The following is a 24279-nucleotide window of genomic DNA, read 5'->3' as shown; positions in this document are numbered from 1 at the left end:
CCGGATTCTCTGTTAACCGGATGTCGACTGGCTGACATCTTTTTAAAACATATTTGCATGTATTTTCAGTGCCAAATCTCACTCAAAACAAACACACGTTTAACCATTGGGGTCGTACGAATACACGACGGGATGTATTCCAATCATCGGAGCGGAACGACTGTAACTTTTTAAGAGACGATGTCAGTGACTTGTGCAGTCACTATAGCACCGAGTGCACAGCAGTAGTTACAGTATACAAAGCAGCAGTATTCAACGAGTGGCAATATCGATCTCATTGTCGGTCAATATCAATCAAACAATCAATACATCAAGGGATATTTTACTTATTTTCATATTTATTTCCGCATCAACTTGTAAAGTATGAAACATCACAATGCCACGCATATAATCATAATGTGAATAAATTGATAATAATAATATGTAGGCCTATACCCTTAGTATGATATGCAGTGCATTGTATTTGAGCATTTCTCTCTTATCCGGCCAAATCCATTATCCGGACGCCCGCCGGTCCTACTGTATGTATCAATAGGCGTTTTCACATCAGCCCGATGTTTCGAAATAGTGCGCTATTTTCTGACTTGGGAAATTAAAAAATATCTCGAGTTTGGATTTTTATCGGGCTGATGTGAAAACGCCTAATGTGAAAGGGTTGATAATGCATTCAATGCAAAAGAATGAAATGGATGACTGCCCAAATGTTATTATACAAATAGTGAATGGTTACGAGTGCAATGGTACGAGATTTCGCACGAGGTGAAAGATAGAGGCGCTCTATTCAACGAGGCGAAGCCGAGTTGAATAGTGCGCCTCATCTTTCACCTCGTGCGAAATCTCGTTCCATTACACGAGTAAAGACCATACACTATTTGTTTTATACAACGTCCAAGTAGATCTTTTTGGTTGGAGGATTGTTGGGTAGGTCTAAGTAGGCCTAGAAGTCTATATATGTATGAAAAATATAGCCATACTTACATGTGGATCCACTGCGATTCTCTTTCTGGCTTGTGCAATCAGTGTAGATACAGGTCACAGCTAGCGCTCATACACGTACACTAGCACTACGTAGGCCTACATACGCGCATGCATGTACCGCACACGTACACTGCGCTAGCTGCATGCGATCCTCAATATGCAACACACAGTACATGCAGTACCGTACAATTTCTCGAACCGTGGAATAGAACGAAAAAAATCGAACCAAGTTGCACGCAAAACTAGAACCAAAATTGCACGGCGCGTTGAATGGAGTACTTATTGAATATCACGTCACCAACAATCCTCCAATCAAATTACAAGGATCTACTTGGACGTTGTATAATGACATATAATTCCGGTCATCTGGCCTATTGGCAAGTTTATTCCTTATTTGAACATGGATTCCATGAATTGTTACGTCGGGGAAGCACTTGCATTTGACGATTTGAAAACGAGTGAAGCGCCTTACCAACTGAGAAAACAAAGATTATTTGTACTGGAGGTACACGGAAATACATGCTGGGGATCGACGACGAATAAAACTGTTCAGCCGCTTGGGGGTGTCAAATAGATGCTAGCTTACGACTTGCTGTCGGTTGGTATATAGGGCTCACACGGGTAAATGTTTCCCGATAAAGACGTGTGTTAAGAAAAATTTTGTAAAATAGCTGGGAGAAATGAGGAGTTTCGTCTTCACAAACCTGAAAAAGTGAGATATAACCTTTCATCCATCAAATTTCCAAGGGGGGGGGGGGGGTTCTTCAGCTCAAATCTGTCCAAGGGTTAGCAGAGCCAGACTACGAGTTCTTTTCACTAAAAAAAAACACCACCTATTTTCTGTACATGCACCCAATCAAATAGTCCCTTCAAATTCCATGATAAAAGCTTTCATCTACCAACCAAAATGCAGTTTGTAGAGGAATTCATACTCAATATCTGCAGCTATTCAGTTATTTGGCAAACTGCATTTCTGATTTTTAATTAAAATTTCTCTTCATTTTCTTCATTCTATTATATTTACAGCCCTATAGCGTACGTGGCTCGGGTTCGGATTGATAAACTCTTGCTGTGATACGCTCTTCCGGTATAATGCTCGTTTTGTAATATAGGGCCTATATTGCTTTGTAGCTCACACTTCTTTCCTATTTGATTGTCGAAATATGCCAGGTTGATTTCATAAAATATTTTCCTTCAGGCAGTTATAGTGTCATTCTCTTCCACATACATCCCATTATCGTTCAAGGACACACACACACAAACACACTCTCTCTCACACACACACACACACACACACAAACAAACAACGGATATCCCGTGGTATACAAAAACTATCAAATTTTCTCATAACCGATGTGTCTCGAGCTGAGCCTGGAATGTATTGCAAGATTAAAATTGGTTTTTCCATCGTAAAAGCATAATGTCACTTTTGTATAGAGACAGTCATAGTGACATCTTATCAGATAATTTGTCCTAGTTATGGATTCTATTCATCTGGTTTAATTGTTTCCAGACGTATTGTTCCGGACGTCATGTGGCTAAGGAATATACTCAGCTTATTCCTATAATCATGAATCTAATGATAAGCGGATACATTTTTCAAATCCAAAATTTGTTTGGGGGAAAATTCGTGTAGTAATACAGGTTTCCCCGGCCAATTTCGCACTTGTGTCAGTCCATTTGATAGAAGGTTCATTCAAACTCTCGTTATCTCACAGTGTGTCATTCAAAATTGCAACTTGTGCGTTCAATTTAGCCTTTGCAATTTTGAAATTTGCACATGTTGCTTTCGATTTTGTAAAAAGGGCATTCAAATTGGCCAGTACTCTACGTTCATTCAAATTCGCCATCACTCGCAGAAGCGGGTTTTTGAGTCATTCAATTTCGCGAACGGGCAGTCAAATTTCAACCATTTTCATTCAAATTTATGTCATGTTATTTCTTCTTTTTTTTGGGGGGGGGGGGACGTGTCTTTCTATGCGACTTTTTGTTTAATCCACACACTGTTAAGCAGTAAAGGTATCATAATTATTTTGACCCTATATAACTCGAGATTGTTGTTCTATAGCGTCCCTTTTCTTTTATACATGTCATTACATGCCTACATGTACCGGTAAAACAGATTAACTTCATCTTCTTACAGTCATGATACCACAAGTCAGATACTAAAAAAGACAGAGAAAGAATTATAGAAACAATTTAGGATCATAACCTTGATTTCCTAGAATTGGCCGACACACTCAGAATAAAGCGTTCAACGGCAAGATAAGTTGTGGCCACATGCACCATCTTTGGACAGGAAGACTCAATAAACACATTGAAAAAAATTGTCACAATCTCTAGAACGAAAATATGAAATGCAATGGTGAAAGAAAATGAAGAAAGAACCAAAGCATAAAGATATGTGCTAAATTGACTGCAGAAGATGTTAAATTGGATGCCCAAAAATGAATTCGAATGAACGAGAGCAGCACTGTACGTGATCACGTGGCTATATCATTCTAAATTTAATGAACGAATAACGAAATGGTGCTTGTCTTACGAATTTAAGTTGAAGTGTTAATTAGAATGAGGGTAAAGGTCATTTGAATGCTCCAAAATTGATTTTACTGAAGAGATCATAAAACTGAAGTTTCGAACATGTCATCTATTTTGCTAGACTGAGTGCAGCAATAAGGAATTGGACTGACAAAAGTGCGAGATTGGCCGGGAAAACCTACGCAGTCTTTTAATGACCATTTAAAAGAGCGGATTTACTTCATCTTTCCATTTGACTTCCTGATTGATGAAATTCCTCAAAGAAAGCAATGTCATTTTCTGTTTCATAGAGGATGGGTCATGACTGTTGCTGGCTGTCTGAGAACACATAACATTCCTTTGACCTTGTTGATTTAAAGGAAAAAACGACCTCTCTCCTGCTCATTCGGACATTTTCCTCTATTGCTCCTCACCTATGGAACTCCCTCCCATCTTTCCTCTGTGAAATTGACAAACTGGATCACTTCAAAGCCTCACTCAAAACTCACATTTTCACCGGGCATTCAATTGCTAACTGTCTTGGAGGAGTCTGCGCCTTTGAATGTTTCTATAACAGATATATGGCGCCATACAAATGCTGTGGATCATCATCATCATCATCATTCGAACATGTGCGATATGCTAGAAGAACGGTCGGTAGGAGAGACTGGAAAATCTTTATAGCAAGAAGAGCGACAACAGAGAATATACCAAGGGTCAAAACGAACATCGCAGGAAGCAACATTCAAGTCGAGAGATAGATAGATAGATAGATAGATAGATAGATAGATAGATAGATAGATAGATAGATAGATAGAGATGGATAGATCGACGAATAGATAGATAGATAGAGAGAGCGGGAGAGAGGGGAGAGAGAGAGAGAGACTGTGTGTGCATGTGTGTGTGTGTGTGTGTGTGTGTGTGTGTGTGTGTGTGGAAAGGAATGAAGGAAGAAAACGAACATGGTGCCACCACACCAAGGAGGTACTAGTCTCGCCTATAGTACCTCCTTGGTGGCACCAAGCATCCTGATATTGAACGACAAGCGGATTATAAAATTTAGGGGTTGGTAATAAGTTCGCATGAAAAAGTTTGTTGTCCGACGTGATAGCCCTTTATTGAGCGTCAACCCGTTTCATCTGGAAATGGCGTTTAATGGAAAAAATGTGTCAGATTTCAGAATTTCACCTGATTTCTCTTCGTTTTTCTGTGTGGTCTCTCCACCGAGACAGAGAGCTTATACAGCCAACTCAAAATGTCACGTGTTCACCGCGAATTTAACAAGTTAACATCATCACCATCATACGAATTGCGAGGGATGTATGTGAAGGAAATGATACCTATCAAGACTTTGCAAAATTATGTGATTTTGAGCGGGAAGAGAATTTTTCGTTAAAGGACAAGTCCACCTTCATAGAGATGTTGATTAAGTGAATGCAGCAATATTAGTAGAACACATCAGTGAGAGTTTGAGGAAAATCGGACAATCCGTTTGAAAGTTATGAATTTTTGAAGTTTCAGTGGCGCTATTGCTGGATGAGAAGACTACTACATCTTGTGATGTCATATGCGCAGAACGGTACAAAGAAAATAAAAATAAAATTCAACATCATTTGCACTTTTCTCGCATTGTACAAGAGCTCTTGACTTAAAATTGCAGAGCATAACGTCAGAAACGAATGGTCATATCGGGAGACATACTGTATGAACTCTGAATGCTAAACATGGTCTTTTAGCATTATAAGGATCTGGATAGTCATCGATCTACTACTGTATAAAGCAGTCCTGTTCTGTGTTTATGTCATACGGTGGTTTACTGATGGCTTCATAGCACTCTATTGTCTGTAATCAGTAACTTTTCCACATTTATGTTTCCGATGGTTTTATCTCAAATCACTTCTACTTCTACGGCAACAATAAGATTGTTGAAATGTTGTGTTTTTCTTTCTCACAGTTGCAGTTGAAAAATTCTCAAAAAGATTACAAGAATAGCTGACTTGATCGTGCGTATGAACAAAAGTACATTACACAAATAAATGCGGAACATTTTTGTACATTGTATTATCGCGGTTGATATAATCCCATAGAGATATCATAGTATACATCTCTATGTATAATCCCATTACTTCCGTCCGTCCGCCCGCCCGCCCCGCACACACACACACACACACACACACACACACACACACACACACACACACACACACACACACACACACACACACACATACACACACACACACACACACAGTGACTTAAAGTTGGCCGTCCGCTCAACTCTGAGCATGCAGGGCCCAAGATGAAACATGACCTTTTGCTCGATGCAGAAACTACGAACCGTCAAAAGGAGGCGTTGTTCCCTAACACGTTGCGTTGATGAAAGCTGTAGGAACCATTCTGTCCTGCTGGTACACAAAGAAAGTACGATACATTTTTGAATGCTCTACTTAGCAGGTCAAAATATCTCCCAAGGGACGTTTGTCATTTCCACTTACGTCTCCCTCTATTTTACGTTTTATCATTCATTTCTCTTCTTTTCCCTTTTTTTTTTGCATACGTCATCGCGCCCTGTGTTAAAGGTAATCTTAGACTTGTAAGAAATTGAAGAGCAATAATCGGAATAAAAGCCCAATATGTTTCAAAATAAAGATGTCGGAGAAAAATTAGTTCAGTGAGATAGTTTTTTCTTATCATTTTATCAAGGATTGTGCCCATTAAGGGAGAAAACACTTCGATCGTTCTACCATTAACTTTTGTTAATCATTTATGATTACGATGGGCAATAAGATTCAGATCTTAAACGATTATGCATTTGTTTTACGCCAAATAACCTGTCATGTTTAAGTCAAATTACCCTACATGCTAGAATCTACGCGTTGCATTTTATAATTAAGAAGAAACGACCCGTTTTAGACTACATTTACGATGGTGGATTTTTTTTTCGCCATGTGCCTTTATGTGGCAGCAGATAACTCATTCTCACGCCTATCTGAGATATTTCTTCTCTCTCACGCTAACTTTTCCCTGCACTTTGAGTTGTTACTATGGCGAACGTGGTATGAATACGTGACGTTCAGTCACAGGTGGCGATTACATTTCATCTTCAGAGACGCATGCATGGCGGGTGTGTTTTCACGGTTGTTAATAAAGCAATCAGCGCTATTACTCGTAATCAGCATGGCTCCGGGAGAACATATAGCTTATCATACGTGAAAATATGCGACCTGGCCTCTACTTGCCTTGGAAAGTCCTCTCTGGTATATGAAAATCAACAAAACATCTGAAATATAACGACCCCCTCCCCCTCATAAAAAGCAAATAAAATAAAAGACACATCCATAACGGTAGGACCTACGGTTATGAAAAGCTCTGGGATTTGCCGGATGACAGCTAACTCTCGTTTGAAGTATAGTTCTTAACCTTTGTGTGTGAAGCTATTTACTCACTGAAATCCAAGCAATGAAATTAACTATACGAGATGGAAGAACAACTTTGTTTTGAAGATTGACCCCTACCTGTACTTCAAAATTATGTGCTGAAATACCAAATGCGATTATAATTATCAATAACAGGTAACTGTAAAACAATTAAAAGAATCAATAGAAGGAGAGAAGGAGAGAGAGAGAGAGAGATGCACACACAAAAGCAATGATTACTAAATTAAATCATCAGTTTTCAAAGGCCTTATGAAGTGAAATTTTAGACCTGGGAGGTGTTTCATAAAGCTGTTCGTAAAGTTACGATCAACTTACGAGCGACTGGTGATCAGTTCTGATGTGCTATACTTATCAGAATTTCCATAATTCAGCACAAGAACTGATCACCAGTCACTCGTAAGTCGTTTGTAACTTACGAACAGTTTTATGAAACACCCCCCTGCTTTCTTCTGATATGAATAGGTCTTCATATCACCAAAATTCAGGATTGTTTAGTTTAAGTGTGTGGCAAATGCTTTTAATCAACTTAATGAATTTTGATTTTTTTTTTGTAGCAACTAAGCGCTACCCCTGAAATCTTTCTTGGTTTTCGTGATGTCATCAACATAAAAATCACCTGAAATAAGCAAAGTAAGCCTACAGCAGGCTAAGCATTAGGCTATGACCAGATCCACCGGCTCACAATAGCAAGCAAATTTTATACAATATACATCCACATCTTTGCTCGACATACTCTCAAGTTTGTAACACGTTTTTTTCACATAGCAATGACAACCATTACTGAAATGTTCTGAGGTGTTTTCCAGTGAAACATATCTTATTGATAAAAATTGGTGTATTAGTCAATATGTGGTGCGTAACACATGGACCCTGTGATAATAGTCTGGGTGCCAAAGCCACTTTTTGGGCCTAACCTTGTTTTACCGTCCACCCAATGTTTTTTGATGATTTTACCCTATTTCGGGGGTGCTGAATCCGAATCTGGATGATGCAACTCTTGCATCCTTGAGGGTTTTGAGATATTCAAGATGGCCGCCAAAATGGCCGCCAAAACCGGAAATTCCCACGTATTTCCTTCTAAATGGTGAGATATTGAAAACAATTGATGGATTTACCCTATTTCGAGGGTGCTGAATCCGAATCTGGATGATGCAATTCTTGCATCCTTGAGGATTTTGATACATTCATGATGGCCGCCAAAATGGCCGCCAAAACCGGAAATTCCCACGTATTTCCTTCTAAAAGGTGAGATATTGAAAACAATTGATGGTTTTACCCTATTTCGAGGGTGCTGAATCCGAATCTGGATGATGCAACTCTTGCATCCTTGAGAATTTTGAGATATGCAAGATGGCCGCCAAAATGGCCACCAAAACCGAAAATTCCCACGTATTTCCTTCTAAATGGTGTGAAATTGAACATAATTGATGATTCTCCCTATTTGTAAGGTGCTGAATCCGAATCTGGATGATGCAACTCATGCATCCATGACATTTTTGAGATATTCAAGATGGCCGCCAAAATGGCTGTCAAATTGGCCGCCAATTAAAACCGGAAATTCCCATGTATTTCCTTCTGAATGGTGAGAAATTGAAAACAATTGATGGATTTACCCTATTTCTATGGTGTTGAATCCGAGTTTGGATGATGCAAACCTTGCATCCTTGAGGGTATTGAGATATTCAAGATGGTCGCCAAAATGGCCGCCAAAATGGCCGCCAATCAAAACCGGAAATTTCTATGTATTAGCTTTTAAATGGTGAGAAATAGAAAACAGTTGATGGTTTTACCCTATTTCGAGAGTGCTGAATCCGAATCTGGATGATGCACCTCGAGATAGTCAAGATGGCCGCCAAAATGGCCGCCGAAACGGAAACTCCAATGTATTTCCTTCTTATAAATGGTGAGAAATTGATAACAATTGATGGTTTTCGTCATACACAGTGAAACCAGCTCTACTGGATATCTTTGAGTTGGTACGATACAAGTGTGCCAGAAATTAACCCTTCAAGACTACAGATGCGGTTGAATAATTGCAAGATTACACTGTTTCCTCTACATAATATAATGGATAAGTTTTGAACACTAACAATTAATGGACAAGACATGTTCATCTAAATCATATTGTGATAGTGATGTAGAGAAGTGTACTGAAATTACCCAACATTACCTGCCTTAATCCATGAGCAGTTTTAATCTCTTTATCCATGAACACTCAAATTGGTTATTTGGTGGTCTTGATGACATTGTTGAAGACACGAGTGGGACATTTTTATTGTTATGCTTTAATTTTTTCTTCAATATGATGTAACATTATGTATGTGTATATGTATATATATGTACATATAATATATTACAAACACACACGAGGGGACGGACAAATCACAGGTAACGCGCCGTGAAAAAAAAAAACTAAATAAAAATCAAACGACAACATGGAAGGTAATAGTTGATAATCCAGTATTTACGAATACCATAATCGCGCAGAGTGTTTTTGAAATTACCCTTATTGATATCTACTATAGTGGTCGTGGATGCAACCATTTCCAATGACCTAATCAGAATATGCGACAAGTTTCACAAGAATACGAGGCGAGACTCGTAAGAATACAAGACAAGTTTCAACACCAAATACCAACATGCCATAATTTGATTTTACTCTATTGGTAGCCGAAAAGGATTAACTTTACATCTATGGAGCCATATTATTGGCGACCACAAGCATTATTTCATAACAATTATGCATAAAGACATTTTTAGTCGTATCTTTCTTTGCGTTAGTACGTTTCAGTATGATGTCAATATCACTTCTTTTTTTTCCAGTAGGTATTAAAGTTCCGTTTGAGACATATCGGAATATCTCAGTATATTACAATACCATTGTGACAGTCATTTTGACTGTCAATAAATTTTAGCTGATTTGACAAATTCGCTCAACTGAGTTGAATTGAAGAATACGAATTATTGCTTTTCACCCTGCATGGGTTTAATCTCCCGCTTCGCGTTGGAGCACAATACTTCGCCATTTCAGTATAAGAACATGTTAAGGAGTTTCCGTTCATACAGGACATTTATAGATGTCCGAAAACCTTCAAAGACCTTCAGCACCCTCGAAATAGGGTAAGAACATCAATTTATTATAAAATTTTTACCATCACGAAAAAAATATATTAACATTGGAATTTCTGCCACTTATTTTGGCTGTCATCTTGGACGTCTAAAAACCCTAAAGAATGGACGAATTTCGACAACCAAGTTTCGAGGGTGCAGAATAGGGCCTAAAATTTTCCAATTTTTGACAGTTATTTTGGCGGTCATCCTGGACATCTCAAAACCCTTAAAAAAAACACGAAAATTGCATCAACCAGGTTCGGATTCAGCACCCTCGAAATAGAGTAAAACCGCAAATTGTTTTCAATTTTACACCATTTAGAAGGTAATATAGGGCTTACATGGAAATTTTCGTTTTTGACGGCCATTCAGGGGCCATTCTGGCGGCCATCTTTATTATCTCAAAACCCTCAAGGAAGTAAGAGCTGTATACTGGAGCTTCAAATTCAGCAAACTCAAAATAGTGTAAAGCCACCAACTGTTTTATATTTTACACCATTTAGAAGGAAATACTGGGTCTACATATGAATTTCCGTTTTTCGCGGTCATTTTGGCGACCATCTTTATTATCTCAAAACCCTTAAGGATGCAAGAGTTGTATCCTGAGCTTCGGATTCAGCCCACTCAAAATAAGATAAAAACCACCAATTGCTTTCAAATTGTCACCATTTAGAAGGAAATACATGGGAACTTCCGTTTTGGGCGGCCATTTTAACGGCCATATTGAATATCTCAAAATCTTCAACAATGCAGGAGTTGTACCATCTAGATTCTGATTCAGCACCCTCGAAATAGGGTAAAACCATCAATTGTTTTCAACATCTCACCATTTAGAAGAAAATACGTGGGAATTTCCGGTTTTAATTGGCGGCCATTTTGGCGGCCATCTTGAATATCTCTAAAACTTCATGGATGCAAGAGTTGCATCATCCAGATTCGGATTCAGCACCCTCGAAATAGGGTAAAACCATCAATTGTTTTCAACATCTCACCATTTAGAAGAAAATACGTGGGAATTTCAGGTTTTAATTGGCGGCCATTTTGGCGGCCATCTTGAATATCTCTAAAACTTCATGGATGCAAGAGTTGCATCATCCAGATTCGGATTCAGCACCTTCCAAATAGGGTAAAACCATCAATTGTTTTTAATTTCTCAACATTTAGAAGGAAATACATGAGAATTTCCGGTTTTAATTGGCGGCCATTTTGGCGGCCATCTTAAATATCTCAAAAACTTCATGGATGCAAGAGTTGCATCATCCAGATTCGGATTCAGCACCTTCCAAATAGGGAGAATCATCAATTCTTTTCAATTTCACACCATTTAGAAAGAAATACGTGGGAATTTTCGGTTTTGGCGGCCATTTTGGCAGCCATCTTGAATATCTCAAAACCCTCAAGGATGCAAGAGTTGCATCATCCAGATTCGGATTCAGCACCCTCGAAATAGGGTAAAACCATCACTTGTTTTCAATATCTCACTATTTAGAAGGAAATACGTGGGAATTTCCGGTTTTGGCGGCCATTTTGGCGGCCATCTTGAATATCTCAAAACCCTCAAGGATGCAAGAGCTGCATCATCCGGATTCGGATTCAGCACCCCCGAAATAGGGTAAAACCATCAAAAAACATTGGGTGGACGGTAAAACAAGGTTCAGCCTCTGGCACTCAGACTATAATATTTCACGTGACATTGTTGATGGCATCACGAAAGTCAAAAGAGTTATTATTCTAGTGGAGGCGCTTCGTGTATGGGTGCAGAAAAAAGAAAGAAAATCAATCTGATCTACAATCGGTAATTCATAATTATGCATATTTGGATCGAAAGATTCAATGCAAACTTTATTTTCACTATTACCCTTTTTCACACTTATAGATTCTAGAATGTATGATTTGGAGAATAATCACATCAGTTGAAGAGAGCATTATGTAATGGACGCCAGGGATTTCTTCACATAAAAACAACAACAACAACAACAACATGATTTAGCTGAGATACGTCAAAGACACCAAACCAACAAAATGGTAAGTAAGATGTATGGAAACAGTTCAAAATGTTTGACAGCTGCACGTTGAATATTTACATCAATTGCAGATGACCTCCTCATTATTTACCATTTGTAGATGGAACAAAAACCCAGCTTTAGTGCTTCAAAATAATTCTAAAACGTGTGAGTTAGGGATAGAAACAACCAGTGTAAAAATGTTAATCAGTATAATCAATGTTAAGTATTGTTAAATACACAAAATGTGAACGAAAGTCATAATAAAATTGTTTCTAGAATAAACCATTCATGGTTATGGTTTATTGAAAGTAATAGTGACATCTTGTATTTTAGGATTTATTGCGAAATTTTTATATAGTACGATGTTTTGTGATACAACTGGCCTACACATTACATGCATCAAATGTGAAAACTTGAATACAAATATATATTTTTCAATCACTGCTCCCAATGACAAACAGGTGCAGGACAGAAACCGCTCAGGGATCAACCTGTTGAACATTGAACATAGTGATATCGGGATGGTAGGACGGAGGGGAAAAAACAAGCGTTGTGTTGTAGTGATACTCTCTTGTTCACGTTAAACAACGTGTGCATGTGAGCGGGGTGAACTGCGATGACGGCATAGTATATTATTGGGTGGACAGAATATAACAGATCGTTATTTCGAAGCTTTGTCATTCCAACGGTTCGTAAATCCTAAAATGAAACAGAGTTCTCTATTCCAAACGTCTGTTATTCCGATAATGAAAAAAAAAAATCGTTATTCCAAAGGTACTTTATTCCGAAGCCTCGTTAACCCGAAAATGAGATAAGGTTCTTTGATCTGAAATAAAAACAAAACTTCTTTTAGTGACAAATAACGGTATTCTATAATAAAAGCAAGCATAGAATATTACGCAATAAAAATTGGGTATAATGTCAGTGGAGGCTGATACATGTGTATATTTTCTGACAAAGCACGTGTCTTTCGAAACTTTTGAATAACGAACCTTATCTCATTTTCGGACTGTAAACGAACCGTCGGAATAAAGAGCTACATTTTATTTTTATATCAACGACCTTCTTGATAACGAATGTCATCCCGACAAATTTAAAAATGTGTGCACAGAAACGTTTTCTGAAGCGATGCGTGTGTATTTGACCTTGAAAATTAATGCAAGGACAAATATTCATTCCAATTCATGAAGCTCCGTATAGCTGTTTTTATTGCAATTGATTGACAAATTGTCCTACATCGCCGCAAATGAACACTGAATTGATCAGTGTTTTAGAAGTAGCCATGCCAAAAGAAATCATGGGCATACCGAGCAGGATTCGAACCTACGACCTCCTGGGATCCGAACAGGCGTCTTATCAACTATGCCACCGAGTTTCCGCCCGACAGTAAGAGCTGGTTCTAATCTGATCCTTATTTACTTCGATGTGATGCAATTTGTCAATCAGCTGCAATGAAAACAACTCGACGGAAGAACTTCATGAATTTGAATAATTACCCATGTTGCAAAGAGTAGAACAATAAGTAAATGAGGAAGGACTATCCTATACGCTGCGAGGGAATGGACATGAGAAGAAGTTCTGTTAGGCTGGCCTTTGTTTTCGTTTGTTTTGATCGATGTTGTTTTGTTTCGACTTGAAGAATGAAGCATGTTTGGCGAGACTGTTTCTGCCATAGGACCTATTTCTCGCGGAGACGAAACGACCGTTTATTGAACTCTTCATGCCTTATGTCATTGCTATGAACTACTTTTATGTCGCATTCATTCATACAGGATTTGGATTTTCTGTCTTGTCAGCCAAATCTACATGTAACTTGAAAATGGTTTGGTTGGCTGTGTTTCTTGACTCAGAGTAGTTCCTTATCGGGGGTCATCGCACTAAACCTGATTCGATCCATCCCTTTTGTAGGTCGTGATCAGCTTCTTATATTCCTAATTAGTGTGTCTCGCCGTGACATATACCAGTAGTTGGACTGTGCAAGTACTATATTATACATTATACAATTAGACAGTTATGGAATATTAGAATATAATACGGTTGCCCAGAACTGTGATACTAGTTACTCCCTCTACCTCCCCATTATACCATCCCTTTAATCTGCACGAAATATGAAAGAGCATGTAATTCCAAGAAGAGTTCAACGTTATTATTTCATGAAAATAGGTTTTGAAATGGCTGAGATATCAAAAACAAGCGATACTTATAAAAGGTGGGACCCACCTTTTATAGGATATCTTCGCCTTGCTTTGATTTTGGATGTCGACTCAGCCATTTCGAAACCGATTTCCATTAAATAAACTTTGAATTCCTCTAGAATAGTAAGCACTCTAACATTTCATAAGTGGTTTCTCAGTATCTTGCAAAAAGTTAAACGATCAATCCTAATCCCCACAATTCTATACCATCCGGCCTTTAATGTGCATGCGGATGATTACGAACTGATATCGGGGTTAATACTTATGCAGGATATGAAGCATTCCAGTCACTGAATGTTTCTTGACAAACAATATCATAATAATGATCTCACTTACCCGTGGTAGCCTCTTCAGTGCTAACACTCTTCTCTCCGAGAGCCTCATCGTTAGTCACATATGCATCAGCATTGTCAGGTACCAATCTTTACACCTGGGTCGAGAGGGACATCGTGGGTTGTTGTTGTTGTTGTTGTTGTTCATTTTCCATCTGTGAAGATGGCTGGATAGCCCATAATATTCATCTACACTAAGCTGGTCTTCCATGGGGTCCAGTTGGATGTGGGGTGGGACCACTTCACCGGGTTAGACACCCTGCTCTTTGCGATGAATGAATGAAGCGGGATCTTTTACGTGCATGAGCTGTGACTCTCTCATACACGGGACCTCCATTTTATGTCCTATCCGAGGGACAGAGTGTTTTGCCTCTTGCTAGAGAGGACGGTATGTTTACACACAACATTGCTCAGTCCAGACTCGGGTTCGAACCCGGGCCGCGTGATCGTGAGGCAGGCGCGCTACCGACTGAGCCAACTCACCCCGTGGGTAACTTGAGCATCCTGTGCAAGGACTCGAATTCGGGACCTAGGTTGTGATGTCAAGAGTCTTATCCACTGTACCACAGAGCCCCAGAATAACGTTTGTCAATTATGACTGACTATAGACATCTGCTAAATTCATGCTATCCTGCAATGCTTGTTTCACCGGCATGCGACGGTACGTGTCTGCTCGTTTCTTGTCCAAGCGACATCAAAAGCACAGGCTGGACCATCAGTGCCGGAACTCACCCTCTCCCAAAACACTACTATCGCAATGATAATTATGTTATAAGGATCAGCTTCTTGTTGTCAACGCAAACCAACCTTTTACTTCTAAGAAATGGTATGGAATCATTCGAAGAGTATTAGCGTTACACGTTGAAGTAATTGACTGGTACTGTTTGTTGTATATGCATTTTCATTTTAACTATAACAGAATAACAGCAAATTAGATAACGACCAAAAAACCACTAAACAAAACAGTCAAATATTACTCCAGAGACTCTCACTTTAATATGGCAAAGTCATAAACTTATTTTGCAAACAAGAGGCTTGAGATATACTTCCGATGGTAGCAATTAATGCTGGCAGTAAAACCTCAACAAACCAATCGAATTTTGAAGAAGTTATAAAATAAAAAAAAATAATTGAAAATTATATATAAGAAGTGTTAATTCGGAAAACATGACTATACATACATCTCAATAACTGTCCTCTCAGTCGTTCACATATACGATCTATCACACACACGCATATACCTTCACACGCTCTCGCACCCAAACATACGCACACCCATAAAAACGCAGACACATGCCACTGCGCTGTCAAGAGATTTCGATCCTTGCATGACAAGTTGTATCAGCGATGTGTCGTTCCACAGGTGGAAGTTGGTTTGGACAGATTGCTACCTACCCATTGGCGTCTGCGCTCTCAGACGTTCATGGCTGGAGCGCATAGGATACACAAAGGCCCCACCATTTTCCGCAGACTATCTCATGCGGAGTGCATAAATCATCTTTAGAAGAACGAGGTCCGTGAAATATTGAAGTAAAACAGACAACGACAACTCAGGAGAAAGGAAAAACTATGAAAAAAAAAGCCACCATAACAACAGAAGGCTTTTTCCCTTACTGGTGCTCATTGCAAAGCCAGGATATCCGACCTCTTTCTTTACCTTTGTGGGATATATGAGTATATTAGGGAATCTAATGATTACGGGCATTCAGTCAACATTGGTTCTTCTAGCGCAAGCTTTGGGCAGGTGGTATGTAGCTGCGTCATCTGTCCATGCCATTTACTTCCTTCTTTTCAATATTAAATATGTTTTGTTGATGTACAGTATTGCTCACTGGCGCCCCCACTGCCAGCGGACTGTGCTTGTGTGTGTTTAGGCTGGTTTCCAGACCCTTTGCCAACTGGACTCCGCGGCCACGCCTTGGACCACCTAAAATTATACCAGTTTTCGACGATGAGGGCGTCAATATCCTGAATAGCGAAATAGTACGAGCAGAGGGTCTGGAAGCCAGACCAGTGTGTGCTGGGGGGGGGGGGGGGGGGGGGGGGGATGGAGCAGTAGTGATAGAACGTGAAAGGTTAAAATGCAAATCGCTTTGACTTTTTTTGTTTTTAATTTTTTGTCTCTGAGATAATAAGATATCTTATTAGAGTTCATCGGAGTTGATACGCACTGCCATTCATGTAGTGCTCCAAACTTAATTTACACTTACCATGGGTATCTCATTGGCCCAGAGACTGGGTGGCGACCCCGTGGCGGCTCGTTTCTCAGCAACGTCTCTGCGACGTCTCGTGGAAACCAGTGGGTCTCCTGGGAGTCGCTGGAAAATCAAACATTCATAGGAGCATTTACACTGCAAAACACCAGAATTACAAAATCGTAGTTTTCGAGATACCGTTTACACTGCTGGAAAACCAGAATCATCTCGGCTTTTTTTGGCAGGAAATACGCAAGTGCAGGAAAACCCGGAATGTAATCGGACCACTAATCTGTGTTATTCCAAGGAGGTACTACTCAGTAGACACAAGTGGCAGGGCCCCCGCGCCGAGAGTGGATGTCACGCGACCAAAAACCGAAATCAACCTGGCGAGCCGCAAAGCGAGCATTTACACTGGCAAAACAAAGAAACAAAGAAACAACAAACAAACAAACAAACAAACAAACAAACAAACAAAACAGAATGTGACTGTCGAGTTTTTTTTTTAAAGGGTGTGTACAGTTCTGGTCGAGGTGAAGATTTAGCTTTTAACGTTTTGCGAGGTATTAAGAAACCACTCTGTGAGATGTCAAAGAGCATGCAATTTTAAAGGGTATCAAAAGTTTATTTGATGAAAATCGGTTTTGAAATGGCTGAGATATCCAAAAACAAGGTGAAACAAAGAGATCCTAATAAAGTTGTGGCCTGTCGCCTTTTATTATTATCACTTTTTGGGATATCTCAGCCATTTCAAAACCAACTTTCATCAAATAAATGTTGAATCCTTCTTAAAATTACATGCTCTTTCAAATTTCATAAGAGGTTTCTCATTATCTCACTTAGAAATGTTGAAACATGAATCCCTTACCTCAACCAGTACTGTACAGTCCCTTTAAATCATTCGTGAGGAAGAGGTTTTTTTTTCGATTCTTTGCTGAAACACCGGTTTAGCGGCCTACGGAGAAAATTGAGATGTGATTTTTCCTTTGTTGCAGTATAAATTCTCCTGTATTCCAAACAACAAACAAACAAACAAACAAACAAACAAACAAACAAACAAACAAACAAACAAACAAACGAAACAGAATGATACTACCGAATTAAAAAAAATCATTCGTGAAGAAGATTCTTTTTTTCGATTCCAGTTTTCGCTCAAACACCTGTAGATGATTAGCAGCCTACGGAGAAAATTGGGCTGTTATTTTTTTTTTCTTTGCTGCAGTGTAAATGCCCCTGTATTCCATATTTAGGCATTATTTCAATCTCCAGCAGGTTTAGGAGACGTTTCCGCGACGCCTCTGCGATGTCTCCATCAGTTGCAGCAACGAATTTTTGTCTGCGACTGTCCCCGACGTCTCCGCTCCTTAATCCGCTTTAGAGACCACGTGACTGAGTGCGTGCTGGCATTGTCAAATCGCCTTCACTACAGCTGGTCCAAGCAAGGCTCTTCACGGTCAAGGTCTTTATCATGAACTGGCACTTGTTTCTGCTACTGCTGCTCCTTAAACTGCCCCGGAAGAGACACCGACACCTTGCTTAATTTGCCAGGGGACATCTTCATTTCTAGTGAAGCACTGTCCCTCCAACATTGCATCACCCAGGGGAGGTGGGGTCGTACTTTACCAGAAGAATGAGGAAGAAGCAGTCGAAGCAGCTTCACAGTTTCACAGTTTGTGGATGCTGAGGCAGCAGTTGGTGATGGAGAAGATGAGGAAGATGGTTGTCACCTTATTCTACATAGTGACATCTAGTGACGTCGCACCGGAGTCGCCTTGGTGAGAGCGCCAGCCCTCCTTTAAATTGGGTCTCTCGAATCGCCCGAGTAGCCGAGACTGATCACTCGCGACAGTCGGCGACGTCTCCACCAATTGGGTCCTTACAAAACATAATTATATAATATTCAACAACATGTTATTTCATCCTTTCAAAAAAACTTTGAAGAATGTATCATAGAGATTCTTTTTTTACGGGGAGGGGTCGAGTTACAGTGTATTGATTCAAGTGAGTCTTTTCTAATTATGTCAAAGTTAATTTTCACTCCATTTAACTTTGCTTCATTACATAGAGGTAAATGAAACAAAGTTATTTCTTATTAATTTCTAGCAGCTGATATTTTCATCAGACGGGACTTACACTTTAAAGGACCAAGCAATGCAGATGCACGTTAGACTTGTATTGTGCTGATCGAAATATCTTCCAAACCAAGTTTCTGAATGTAAACGTTCTCCCAGGATGAGAACAATGTTCCATTGCTAATCTTAAAAAAAGAGATTGTATGGAAACACGCAAGTCATGCTTAGTATAGGGCAAAGTGCATTTCAGTGTTTTAGTGAATCATATTAGTAGTTTAGCTCTTATTGACAGATGATGTCACGGAAACTTAGTTTGGAAGATTTTCTTTTTCTTGTGGGCGTATCCATGGAATCTGAACAAGAATAGAAGAAAAGTTATTATGAAATATATGTCACATATTCAGATATCTATTTTGCCACATATGTGATGATCAGATCAGGTTGTCATGAATCAACACAAGTAAATATGCATTTACATTGTACACGCCCTTTAAAGGGTTCATCATCCATTGGAACTATGATGTCAGAATTTTATCGCGAAAGATTAAAATTTGACGCGTGTTTGACTATATAAACCATTCTTCAAATTGAACAGTCAATCTTCATTCCTAAGTCGTCCACCGTTTAAAAAAATCTCAAAAGTCAGTGACGTGATGTTCGTCGGCTGCTGATGAGCATTACCAAAAGAAAAAAAACTCTTCTCTCCGAGCTTGCCGAATCTGTACATGTACAACTGATGTATACCATTATTTTTTCCTCTCCTATCTATTGCTTATACTCTCCATCCATCTCGACAAGTTCTGATAAGTCAGCAGTCGATGTCACAAGTAGTGAGTGTCTACATAATTTTTCGTTTGTCCTGAAATGACTGGGTCTGCCTGATGCTCCTACCCTACACATCTGCTGGAGACATTCCGCTATTGAAAGGACACTCGAACTTAAATAGCAAGCAAAATACAGCTAACAGCTGTAATTTGAAGAGATCGCGCCCTACTTGATTGGGTCTGAGACAAAAAGTCTGCTACGTAGACGTAATACATTCTACAGTGGACGGTACTATGACCATGACCGAAGCATCTCACTTAAAGTAAACCATTCAGTAAAAAAGAAGGGACATCGCTTATATATCACGATGTCTATTTGTTACCAGTACTTATATCTCTCTCTTTCTCTCTCTCTCTCTGCTACTCTGTCTCTAATTCTCTCTCTCTGTGTTACCATGGTGACTGGGCAGAACAATCCCATCTATCAGACTTTATGCAAACAAAGACATGAAATATACCAAAAGTGCCTCCTATCTGTATATCTCGGAGTCGTATTGCCCTGACTAGACTAAATACTTTCAGATGACAGATATGAAACCGAACACGCAAAAGCATGGGACACTGTAAACTACGAGCAATGCAAAAAAAGGGGAAAAAAATACAGTTGAGACAAAATTCAAAAATAAATGTTGCGGAGATTTAGGAAGTTGAGGATATATTTCAGCCGTAAAATAAGCGTTTACATAACCCGCAATGGAGCGAAGGTGAATAGGAGCATTAGCTGTTATGATTGGTATCATGATTTGATAATGACATCATGCAACATCCATTTTTCTTTGTCACCCACGTGCTCGTCTCATTTACATGATATTTTACTTTTTGAAATGATTATCTACTTGTGAATTATAATGCAAATAATCAACATTTCATGAAATCCTTAATAGTCTCTGTGCGAAATTACAACGAAGTCTACTTGTTTGTTGGTTTCATTTCACTTCCTCTAATGAAGTAAACTTGTCCATGGGATGAATAATTCCATACTTAAAATCAATTTTCCCTATCTCGAATTGTGACCTTATAACGATACTTTCTAGGACATATAATGTACATAAGCATACATTGAATATATATAAGCATACATTAAATATGTATGTATATATATATATATATATATATATATATATATATATTGGAAAATTATTAATCCCCAAAGTGTGCTAAGTTTATGGAGGAGGGTCGAACGGTAGGAGGTTGTGGAAGGGAGTATCCCTAGAATTCCACAATCTCATGCACACGTCGGGTAAAATGTTGACAAGAACGTAAGAAAACCAGTGTGTCTCGCTTGAGGGACAAAAGTGTAGGGCCACCTTCAGAAGGGGAAAGTGCAGGGAGGGGTCCGATTTCTGAATCATGCACTGTGGGGGCTTAAAGGTCCTGTTTACCTTTGGGAGCAGTGATTTAAAAATGTTTGAGATACCACATTTAATGCATATGTGTAGGTCAGTTGTATCACAAAACATCCTACCATGTAAAAATTTGCAATAAAGTCTAAAACATAAGGAGATAAACCTCTCATTAAACCGTAACTGTAGACGGTTTAGTCTAGAAATATTTTGATTTGACTATTGTTCACATTTTGTATATTTAACAATACTTAACATTAATTGTACGGATTCAAAATTTTACATTGGTTGTTTCTATCCCGAACTCACATGTTAGAAGTATTTTGAGCACTAAAGCTGGGTTTTTGTTTCATCTGGAAATGGCAATTTATGCCTTTACAGGTACTGTTTACCATTGGGAGCAGTGATTTAAAAATGTTCGAGCTATCACATTTGATGGATATGTGTAGGTCAGTCGTATCACAAAACATCCTACCATATAAACAAATTTGTAATAAAGCCTAAAATATAAGGAGATATCACTATTTTCCTCACTAAGCCATAACTGTAGACGGTTTAGTCTAGAAATATTTTGATTTGACTATTGTTCACAATTTGTATATTTAACAATACTTAAAAACATTTATTATACGGATTCAAAATTTTTACATTGGTTGTCTCTATCCCTAACTCAATTTGTAGAACTACTTTAAAGGGGATGGCTAGTACCTGATCAGTGGGAATCAGTGGGAATGCTGGGGGATGATTGTTCCAATCCTTGTGGGATTCATTTAAGAGTACATTATATATCTATTGTTGTTCGAAAATTATTTGCTTCAGAATGGTCTCATATTCAAGTAATGTGCAGCTTAATGTTTCCAGGTTAGCATGCCTGTCCAGTGACGGGGCGATCGTTAACGCCCGTTAACCATCGCCCCGTCACTGTACAGGCATGCTAACCTGGAAACATTAAACTGCACATTACTTGAATATGAGACCATTCTGAAGCAAATAATTTTCGAACAACAATACAGCATTCCCACTGATCAGTTACTAGCCATCCCCTTTAAGGCACTAAAGCTTTGTTTTTGTTTCATTCGCAATGCCCCGTTGAAGAAGAATTACTCATTCTAGAGATTAGTAAATAAGTGAAATGTGAAACAATGATTTAAAAAGGAAGAAAACTCTTTTAATTTCATCATTTCAGATTAGTAAATAAGTGAAATGTGAAACAATGATTTAAAAAGGAAGAAAACTCTTTTAATGTCATCATTTCACTAATTTCATTATTTTCACATTTGTTATAACTATGATTTATCAGATTGAACGTACCATAATCTTTAAAAAAAGCTATCGAAAAGTATTGTGAAGGTGACGTACTTGAAGAATTGTAGAATGACCTGTAATATGTATCCGATTACAAATTTGGCCCTGTGTTTCAACCGTTTTATGCCTAGACCTTGGATCTGGAGGCGTGTAGAGGAAGAGACGACAGACAGATAGTGGGGGAAAGTGATCGACGGCGGAACATGGAATAATTGATGCCAGACGATGGCACTCGGTCGTCAATACACGTGTACAAGATGTTGGTATTATAATATTAAAGGCAACCTCCGGATGATTTTTAGACTTTTACATTTGAACAACTAGTTTCAGAATTTGTATTGATTGGGATGAGGAATACGAATGTTTTCAAAAATTATAACAAATTAATTGCAATGTACAACAATTAATTTTTCAATTTTTCAATTTCAATTTATTTTCGTATTTCTCGATGGAAAATACATGGTATATAACAAAATATAATACAGAATGTCCAGCTTGGATATATACATGAAGAAATAGGAATACAAAAGTAATACATAACGGTCGATGTGTCATTTTCAATCAAAGTAAAAGATGCGAAGAGAAATACGATGGAACCTACTAAAAAGCAAAGCTTGTTGAGTGTAGGTCCCAACAAAAGCCTAGTAAGGGGAACAGGATGAGGAGCACGGGTACAATTAAGACCAAAAGTAAGGATAAACAAAAGAGAATGACTATTACTCGGGGCTCAGAAGATTCTTCTCACATGCATTTATGTGTGTGATAAAATGAGAACAAGTAACCACATGCTGCACACTATAGCAATTGCTCTAATAGCAATTTAGACATGGGAGTGATAATGACGTGAATACTTAAGTACTATTCCGGCTTCCATAGACACGGGGAAAGATTTGAAAAATGGAGAACATGAATCAATTGCAATTCCTATAAGTGATATATCATCCTTAATATACATATTAAGGATGATGACATGGCAGCCTCACCATAAGAATGCATGAGTTGGGGCTCAAGGAAGCAGAACAAAACAAAAAATGCATGGATTCTACACATACTTGTTAAGCAAGCGGTATTGTAATGGAATTACACTGCTACATTTCTGAAATATGTGCGGCTCTATTTCATCAGCATTGTTCAGTGTAATTTGTTTAAGTTTTTCAGAGTATTGGTTTCTCTACTCAAGAACCACAATGAATTTCACAAGTCTACACAGTCATGGAGGTGTTGATTTATGTACTACATGATGTGAAATTATGAAAATCGTCTCGAATGCCCCTTTAAACTGTTATCAACCCTAAATCTTATATTCACATTGATCATTGTGCTTCTTTGTTTGTTTGTGTGTGCGCGTGTGTGTGTGTGTGTGTGTTGTGTGTGTGTGTGCTGTCCCTACGTCTAGCTACTGTCCAGCATACATAATCACAATACTAAATGTAACCAATCCCAGTGACTTTCTACGAAGATAACCAACACGCTGACATTATTATTGTTGTTATAAAAGATGCATCAAACTAAACCAGTCAAAGTTAGAATTGAGTCGAGATTGAATATGTTTCTCTCATGTTCACCATTAGAAATGCACAAAAATATATCTGTATATCACATAATCTGTATGATTATGTGATTTGAATGCCGAACATAGATACGAAAGAAGGATCGATGAATATGACTTAATAAAATTGTACAATATTTTCAGGTATGAAATATATAAATATAAGTTGATTATGCAGAAATATACAGATTATATTGTCGCTATGTGGAAATTTACTTTAACATCACAGTATTAAAGTTAGATTCTACCACACTACTATTATATTTGACATCAATGTTAACTACGAATACTGCAAACATTTTGTTCCCATAGTATCATATCGGTCTCTTCCTCTCTTTTCTCTACATTCTCTTCCTCTCCGTTCCTTGGCCAATCAACTGTCAAGGAGCATTGTTATTGTGACGTCACCTTCTTA

This window comes from Diadema antillarum, unplaced genomic scaffold (genome assembly GCF_040938485.1).
Source record: "Diadema antillarum isolate AM-2024a unplaced genomic scaffold, OU_Dant_1.0 seq00001426_RagTag, whole genome shotgun sequence".
Lineage (NCBI taxonomy): Eukaryota > Metazoa > Echinodermata > Echinoidea > Diadematoida > Diadematidae > Diadema > Diadema antillarum.
Note: the sequence above shows the minus strand (reverse complement) of the source record.